The sequence below is a fragment of the Sphaeramia orbicularis genome, chromosome 10 (assembly GCF_902148855.1).
Source record: "Sphaeramia orbicularis chromosome 10, fSphaOr1.1, whole genome shotgun sequence".
Taxonomy (NCBI): Eukaryota; Metazoa; Chordata; class Actinopteri; order Kurtiformes; family Apogonidae; genus Sphaeramia; species Sphaeramia orbicularis.
Window position 1 is genome coordinate 37,503,675 of NC_043966.1, and position 8,424 is coordinate 37,512,098.

General features: G+C 36.4%; 1 protein-coding gene across 1 annotated transcript in view; it reads right to left on the reverse strand.

Annotated features, from left to right (window-relative positions):
- Positions 1-8,424, reverse strand: part of tenm1 (teneurin transmembrane protein 1) — a 269,383-nt gene that overhangs the window by 178,790 nt on the left and 82,169 nt on the right. The window lies entirely within an intron of this gene.

The window sequence follows — 8,424 nt, forward strand, 5'->3', positions numbered from 1 at the left end:
ACAATTTTCTGTGCATGCATATGCTTCTTGAGCTTTTGGAGAAAGTGTCTCACAAGGTACGAAATATGGAACACGTCTTTGAGAAAATGTGGATTTTAGATGAGTAAGTGTAACTATACCATCAAATGATCCTTTCACGGAGCAATTCCTGTAATTAGAGTGTACACATAGGCATGCATGTATGAGCATATGCTATGTTTGTTCTCTGTGTGTCGTCTCAGTACATAGAAGATGAAGACACGGTAATTTCAGCACCAATCACACCACAATTAGACCTGCAACAATTAATCAACATTGTCAACATTTACATTTATTGTCAACCGTGTAAATAGTCAATTACTTGTCAGATTCCAACTTAAACATTACAGTCCAGTGTTCGTATTAACTTAAATGAATAAAAGATGTGAGATACTGTGTTCTATAAAAGGTTTAGATCAGCTGCTTGTTGTGTTACATTTTGTACACTTCTTCAGTTCACACTAATAGAGTTCATTCTGTTCATTATTTCATTCACTGTCATTGATTTAATTGATCATTTTGTTAATGCTGGCCTTTGCAGCATTACATTAAATGAAAAAAATAGGTTCTTTCAGAGTTCTGTTTTTTTCAGCGGCTAGGAGTGTGTGATGTAGATCTGCAGAGATGACGTGTGTTTGGATTATAGGCTGCACAAGACATTTGGGGCGCAACCTCAGTTGTCATTTTTCACTCTTTTCTGACAGTTTAAAGAGAAAATAACTTAGCAGTTAATCAAGATAGCAATAGTTAGTTCCATCCCTGGGTGCAAAACGTTGAAGTAAAACATATTAACACTTGCAGAATGTTCTATAGTGTATTTTATTATTGCATATGGAACAAATGTTGTAAAAACAAGACTTACATAAATATACTCGGTTTTGCTGTCAAACGATTAAAATTTTTAATCAGATTAATCACAGGGTTGTTGTGGATTAATTTCGATTAATCACAATTGAGTAACATTCATTTTTAATCTATATTAATTGCATTTCATTTTGCATGAGCAAAGGGAATATATATACACTTAACGTGTTTATTAAATACCTTCAACACTTTCAAGAAACCAGCTGTAAACAACTGTTCCATCTTGTTTTTTTGTCCTTATATTTCCATCCAGAGGGCCAACATGCTGTCTAGTGTCTTCCATCTATATGGGTTGGTTCTGCTGCCTGTCACTACTGGATCAACTGCCCATTTCCGCATGTGTGATGGTAAATCTACTTGGACAAACTGCTCTAAATGCGTTGGTAGAGATGTTCAGAGTCATTCAGATGAGTTAATTGTGTTAAAATTTTTAATCAGATTAATCATGATGATGGATTAATCTGCAGTAAAGTGCTAATTCTGACAGCTCTAATACAGGCCAATAACTTTAATATGCTTCCTTTTCCAAACAGATTCTTTACTGTGGACAGCCATCAGAGCACGTCCTTGCATAAGGCAGACTGGTGTTGTTGTTGCACCGACAGTAATTTGAGGGTCATTAGTTAATGGGGTCTCCTCTTAATGTACTCCACAAAGCAATCTGGAGCTTCTACAGCAGCCAGCAACATTCGATCATTTGCTGTCTATTGAAGCATTACAGCTGTTGACTTAGTATTATATATACAGATGCATATAAAGGCATGTATACATATACAGCCTTGGAAATAATTACTAAACCACCTGTGAATAGGAGGTTGCAGAGTTATGTTACTTATTATTGAGAAAATTGAGTTTTTGTTGTCATTAATTGAAATACAGCTCTATTCAATTTATAAAGAACGCTTTTTATGTTTATTTTTTACCTTATAGTTGCACTCAAAAAAATCCTGATGGTTTAACAAATCGCACTGTTCACTAATATATCAAAGCAGTCCAGTAATTATCAAAGTATATGACTATATGAATAAACTTAATGTCCATAAACATGTACAGTATTCAACATGTTTGTTAGATCCACCACTGCCGCAATGTTTTTCTCTGTTAACTTATGATTTTGTTCTAATTTTGATTTGTTGTTCGTTCTCTTTTATTTCTTATTTTCTATGTCAAGAGCGGTAAACTCTGAAGTACCTTGGCTCCATATTACGAAAAAACAAAAGAAAAATCCCAAAACCTTTCTAGCTTGAGCCCAGAAACAGAAAGTTAGTGCCTCCTCAGGACCCAAATGTACAAAACTACATCATGAATTGTTTTAACATCTACATTTTTACTGGCTTCGCAACCGCTGATATTGAATATTGAAGAAATAGGAGATAAAAAAAGACTAAAACAGAACACCATCCACAGTACAGTACTTGACTTCTTGTTGAATACAGCATGTTTTGCACATTAAGCCACTTTGTATGTTGGTATGTTCACGGCTGCTTATTGAGCGTCCTGAGACATTACTTATAACCGATCCAGGCGTCGACTCCTGCCATATGGTCGCGGCATGGTTCTCTGAACATGATAAATCCTTCGTCCCATAAGGCCGACTCTGTCCGGCTGTATTGACAATGAATGTAACATGAGCCTCAAACCCGTTGTAAAGCAGTAAGGACTACGAAATCCATGGTAGACAGACGGTATTGGCCCTCAACTCTATTTGCTTCCAAAATGTCAGCAATAATTTAGTATCTGGAAATGTAGCCCACCTGGGAGATTACCACCGTCTAGTCTCTTCAAGTGTAAGTATTATACAGATAACACCAGGGAACAGGGTTTATGATTCCTGCTGGATGAAAAGTGAGAACAGTAAAGAACTAAATAATCTTCCTTTAGTTTCTATTGCTAGCATAAAAGCCTGCACATTGCTGAAATCTGTATTTCACATATCTTTATTTCTTAAACTAAGCTGACATGTTTTGCAAATATTGCAGGGAAATGGTTATGGAATGCTTCTGTCATCAGCATTTCCATAGTAATAAAATATTTCAAGCAATGTCACATGAAAACTCATATTGCTGCTTGATCTCTTCACTAAATTACTGTTTCCTCTTGCACAAACATGTAAAGCAACGTCATATCCACCAATGGGAGCAAAGTTCTCTGACACACCAAATAGCACATCAGGTTTTATGACTATCTGCTGCTGGAAATTCACATTTACAAGATTTACAATATTACTATGACTATTGTAGTATTGTCATAGGGAATGCTTTGGTAGAACAACACTGTTTCTCTGAATGGTCCATAAACATTCCCTTTAATAGTTCTATGGTGCTATGTGTCCGAACACTGCTACAGCAGCAGCCATGAAGGCTGTGGTGTGCCCTTCTGTTGTGTGTTTGTGTATATCTGTACATTTGACCAGTGTTGCTCAAGTTACTTCCAAACTGTAACACATTACAGATTACTTGTTGCTGTTATTTAACCCCTACCCAACCCATTTAAGGCATGTATTAGTACTTTGTGATCTATGTAATGTTTTATTATGTTAGTCGTTTGTCCAGGGCAACAGACGGACATTAGCTTCTCTGCTAAATTTGATGCATGCATCTTGTTCATTGCAACTAATGCCAATACAAACTGTCTTGAAACTAAATAAATAAATACAAATACAAAAATGAAGACCCAGTGTTATTTTTCTGGCAGTTCCCAAATGAATTTTTCTCTCTATTTAACCTTTCTTAAGCAATTTATCACAATTTACTATAATATTATCTTCCGTATTTTGTCATTCTTCAATAAAAATCAGGTATTTTCCCAAATTTAAATGACTGATTGTGTAGATGTTCATAAAAGCTCAGATTAAAGTTAATAGTCACAATATCATAAACAGAGAAAAGTGAAGAAAATGTGACTTTTTCAACAAAATATATCATTAACTGAACAAAAACCAAGTGTGTCCATCCACTGTCATTGACCCAACTCCATGGGTTTTACTGGTGAATCAATGTTGTCGAAGATGACGGTGTTTCCATTACGGAGCCTCTGAACGTCCAAATGGGTCATTGGTGGTTGTTTGGGTCTTTATGGGTTAAAAGTAATTCCTTACCTTACAATATTACTGTCTCAGAATTGTAATGCATTACATGACTCCTGTATTACTTCTGAGTTACATACAGACCCTTGTCATAAATGGCGCGTGCACAGTAGAACCCTCCCCCCAATACAAGACACAGGAGAGCCTTGGGATGCATACATTTGCGCCTTGAAGTACATGTGGACGGATAGCTCAGTAAATAACGCTATGGTCTACAATGTTTGAATCCCAACAGGAACGCTTGCAGTTTTAAAAACATTTTACATGTTCAAACAGGGAACACAGCACTGAGGATGCCGGTAGATAAATCCATGATCAATAAAGAATTCAAACTAGTCATAGAAACATTAGCTTACCTGGTTATTGCTGATCACAGGGATCATGCTAACTAGCTTCTTTAACCCATAAAGACCCAGTGCTACTTTTGTGGCAGTTCCCAAAAGAATTTTTCTGATTTATAACCATTTTTCTAATACTATTATCCTCTATATTTTGCATTTTTTGGTGTAAATCACATATTTTCCTATATTTAATTCACATATCATGTAGATGTTCATGAAAACTCAGAGTAAATTCAGAGTTAATTATATCAAAATGGAGAAAAACAAAGAAAAAGTTACTTTTTAAGCAAAGATATTGCTAACTGAACGTAAAAACAAGTGTCTCCACCCACTGTCATTTATCAAACTCCATGGATTTTACTGGTGAATTAATGTTGTAGAAGATGACAGTGTTTCCACGGTAGCTACAGAGCCTCTGAACGTCCAAATGGGTCATATCTGATGACCATGAAAATATGACAAACTGTATTTTACACCAATTATTTACATGTATTGATAGGATTAGTGGATCAACAGGTATTAAACACTTTATATCTGTAGATGGTTTGTGTCACTGGTGGCTGTTTGGGTCTCTATGGGTTAAAGCAGGGTTAGGGTTAGTACGGAGCATACGTCCATGTGGCCAATGGACTGTCTTCTGCTGTCTTCACCCACTGGCTGAACACCAACAGGAAATAGAACTTTCCTGCCACATTTTTGATTCCTTAAGGTCTTGCAGTCTTGCTGTTTGTTTGTTTTTTTTTTTTTTTTATTTGAGCAATTAAATTATGGGGAAAAAAAGTGTGTTGCAATGCAAGAACTACTGAACCTGTACTGAGTAAAATATTACTGAAAATTGATTATAAATGCCTTACACTACTGCCTTCTGAGGTCTCTACACTGGCTCCCTGTTTCTCAGAGAATAGACTTCAAAATTCTCTTACTAGCATATAAAGCACTGAATGGTTTAGGCCCAAAATACATCAGAGACCTTCTAGTCCAGTATGAACCATCCAGACCACTCAGGTCATCTGGTGCAGGTCTGCTCTGTGTTCCCAAAGTCAGAACTAAACATGGAGAATCAGCGTTCAGTTTCTATGCTCCATATATCTGGAACAAACTACCAGAAAATATCAGGTCTGCTGAGAGTCTGAGTTCTTTTAAGTCAAGGTAAAAGACTCACCTGTTCATTGCTGCCTTTGACTAAAAGGCTTTTGGCTTTTTAAATTTTATATTCTCTTTGAAACTCTGCACTGCAACTCTTACTTTAATATGTGTTTTTATTACCTCCGCCAAGGAGGTTATGTTTTCGCCAGGGTTTGTTTGTTTGTTTGTCTGTCTGTCTGTCTGTCCGTTAGTGTGCAACATAACTCAAAAAGATATGGACAGATTTGGATGAAATTTTCAGGGTTTGTTGGAAATGGGATAAGGAAGAAATTATTAAATTTTGGTGGTGATCGGGGGTGGGGGGGGCCCACGGGGGGGGCGCAGACCAGAAAATTTAATCCAAATCTGTCCATAACTTTTTGAGTTATGTTGCACACTAACGGACAGACAAACAGACAGACAGACAGACAGACAAACAAACAAACAAACCCTGGCAAAAACATAACCTCCTTGGTGTGGGGGGGCCCACGGGGGGGGGCCACTGATCAGCCTTGGCGGAGGTCTGCGCTCTCTGAGTGCTTTTCTAGTTTTTATTTTATTTTATTTTATTTTTTTTATGTGTTGTTTTCTTACTTGCTGTTTTTAATCACCTTTTACATGTTTCTTTTATAATGTTTTAAATGTGTTTCTTTTTGTTTCTTTTATTTCAATGTCCTGTGTGAAGCACCTTGAATTGCCTTGTTGCTGAAATGTGCTATACAAATAAACTTGTCTTGCCTTGCCTTACAGCAAAAAGTAATTTGTTACTGTATTTCATTACTTTTGTAATGAATTACTACCTACGCTGCATTTGTTTAAGTTAATATAAGCGTGTTTATGTATGTGTTGTTGAACAAATGACAGGTTCCTCATCTTTCAAAATGCATCTGCTTATTGATTTACCCACTTCTCTGAATCGTCTTTGTCATATTTTCCAAACACGTAATAAAATATGAGTCTGCGTTTTGTGCATTTCTGACACAGTGGAATTATCCCTTCATTACTTGCGACATGCAATTACTCACATCAAATATTTATTTCATGGCTGCACTGAAACATGCAGGGGGCGGAGGGTTTTCATTCGTCCGCTGCCTCCGTTGTTGTTTATTGCTCTGAACCATCTGTGATGACGCACATTTTCACACTTACACATAACATTTGGTATTTTTAGCATCCAGAACATGTTTCTGTTCAAAAACAATGACTGAAACTGTGTCGTCTCTGAATTCTCCGTGTCGCGTACATTACACTATGCGAATCTACTAAACAAAACGTCTCCTGGGAAAATACTCAACACCGTAAACATGTAGAACCACAACCTGCCTGTTATCAAAACACTACTTTTGACTACAGGATTGCAACAGATCATCAGGCTCCGTAGAAGACCTGGTAAAATGACAGGAAATGTATTTGTGTCATCAGCTGGAGGTGCTGTTTAGTCTAAACTAATGGATGTGGAAAATGGAAGTTATTTTAGTCTGAACCACCTCTGAGTATTAAAAATTACACGCTTAGGGAAAACTGACAGAACATTTTTAGAGCAGTGCTGCATTGTGTGCCACAGTAATGCACCAGGAGCTTTAAAGTGGTACTTCAGTTTTTAGAGGTATTTTTTGATTTATCAGTAACTGGGAGTCTTCTGAGTCCAGGTAGAAATCGCCCGTGCTCAGCCTTTTTGTATGCAAAGATACTACCGACATTTTCAGTAGTTATTAAAAAAAAACAAAAACAAAACAACAACAGAATTGCTTGGGGTGCATTTTATAACTGGTCACCTGAGTTAGCAACGTGACTACGAATATAATTACAACTTATTAACTACTTTATTATTGACTTCAGGCCTATCATAATAATCAAGCTTTAATGATTGATCATTAATGATTTCATTGTCTTTTGTGTTCATTTTATGACACTAATATATATTATAAGCCCAAAGATACACATATAATAGAACTTACGAAAAAAAAGTTATGAAACTTATGAACTTACGAAAAAAAAGAGCAATTTATTGACATCAAACACTGGAATATAGGAATAAAAACTGCATTTCTGTTTAAGACTTTGTCAATAGTGACTTGCGGATATTCATAAATAACAAATATAACATATATAATTACTAATTAAGTATACAAAGCAATTGCAGTTCATGTCATTGATATCAATACTCAATTTGTTATGTTATGTTATGTTATGTTATGTTATGTTATGTTATGTTATGTTATGTTATGTTATGTTACTATGTTAGCTAGAGTTAAGTAGTGAGATGGCCCTGGCTCTACTTACCTGTAAAACAGGTCATCAGGAGTAAAGGCTCAATCACAAATGCTGTTATGAACAGCTATGACCCCTGTGCGAATGATTTATGGAGCAATTTATACAACCTTCTCAAGACGACCTTAGAAGAATGGAGTGTTTGTAGATCGTTCCTAAGTTCATAGCCAGGTGGATGATTTTGTGCAAGATTTTCTACGAACGCGCCATGAAATCCCTTTTCATAGGGTGCACTAACGAATGCCTTTGGAACAACCTAAGAACAGCACATGACGTTCGTCGATCAGGAGGCCATTCCAGAACCCCATATTCTTGCAGTGGCAGCATTTAGATCACAAGAACACATTCCATTGTTATTAGGGGGCTCTTATGGTGTTCACACGAGCAGACATACAGACAGAGATTCACACGGCATTCTTAAGGCGGATGTAAGGTGTTTGTAAAAGGTAGTAGAACATCATTCGTGCGGCACAAATTGTCAAGACAGAGTGAATGACTGGGTTCAAACATGTGGTGCTGGAGGGAAATTGTTTTTGTGGTGATGGACAGTTAGTGTTTTAAACATTCAGTTCCCTCTATTATTCTTGTGTATCTTTGTTTTATTCTTATACCTTTGATTTCCAATTTCTTCATTTAATGTCTTATTATGACTCTTAATTTTTATTATGTTTAACAGTGCAGGTCAGTTTCCCTGCGTATTCTACAGAAGTGTGAATTTCA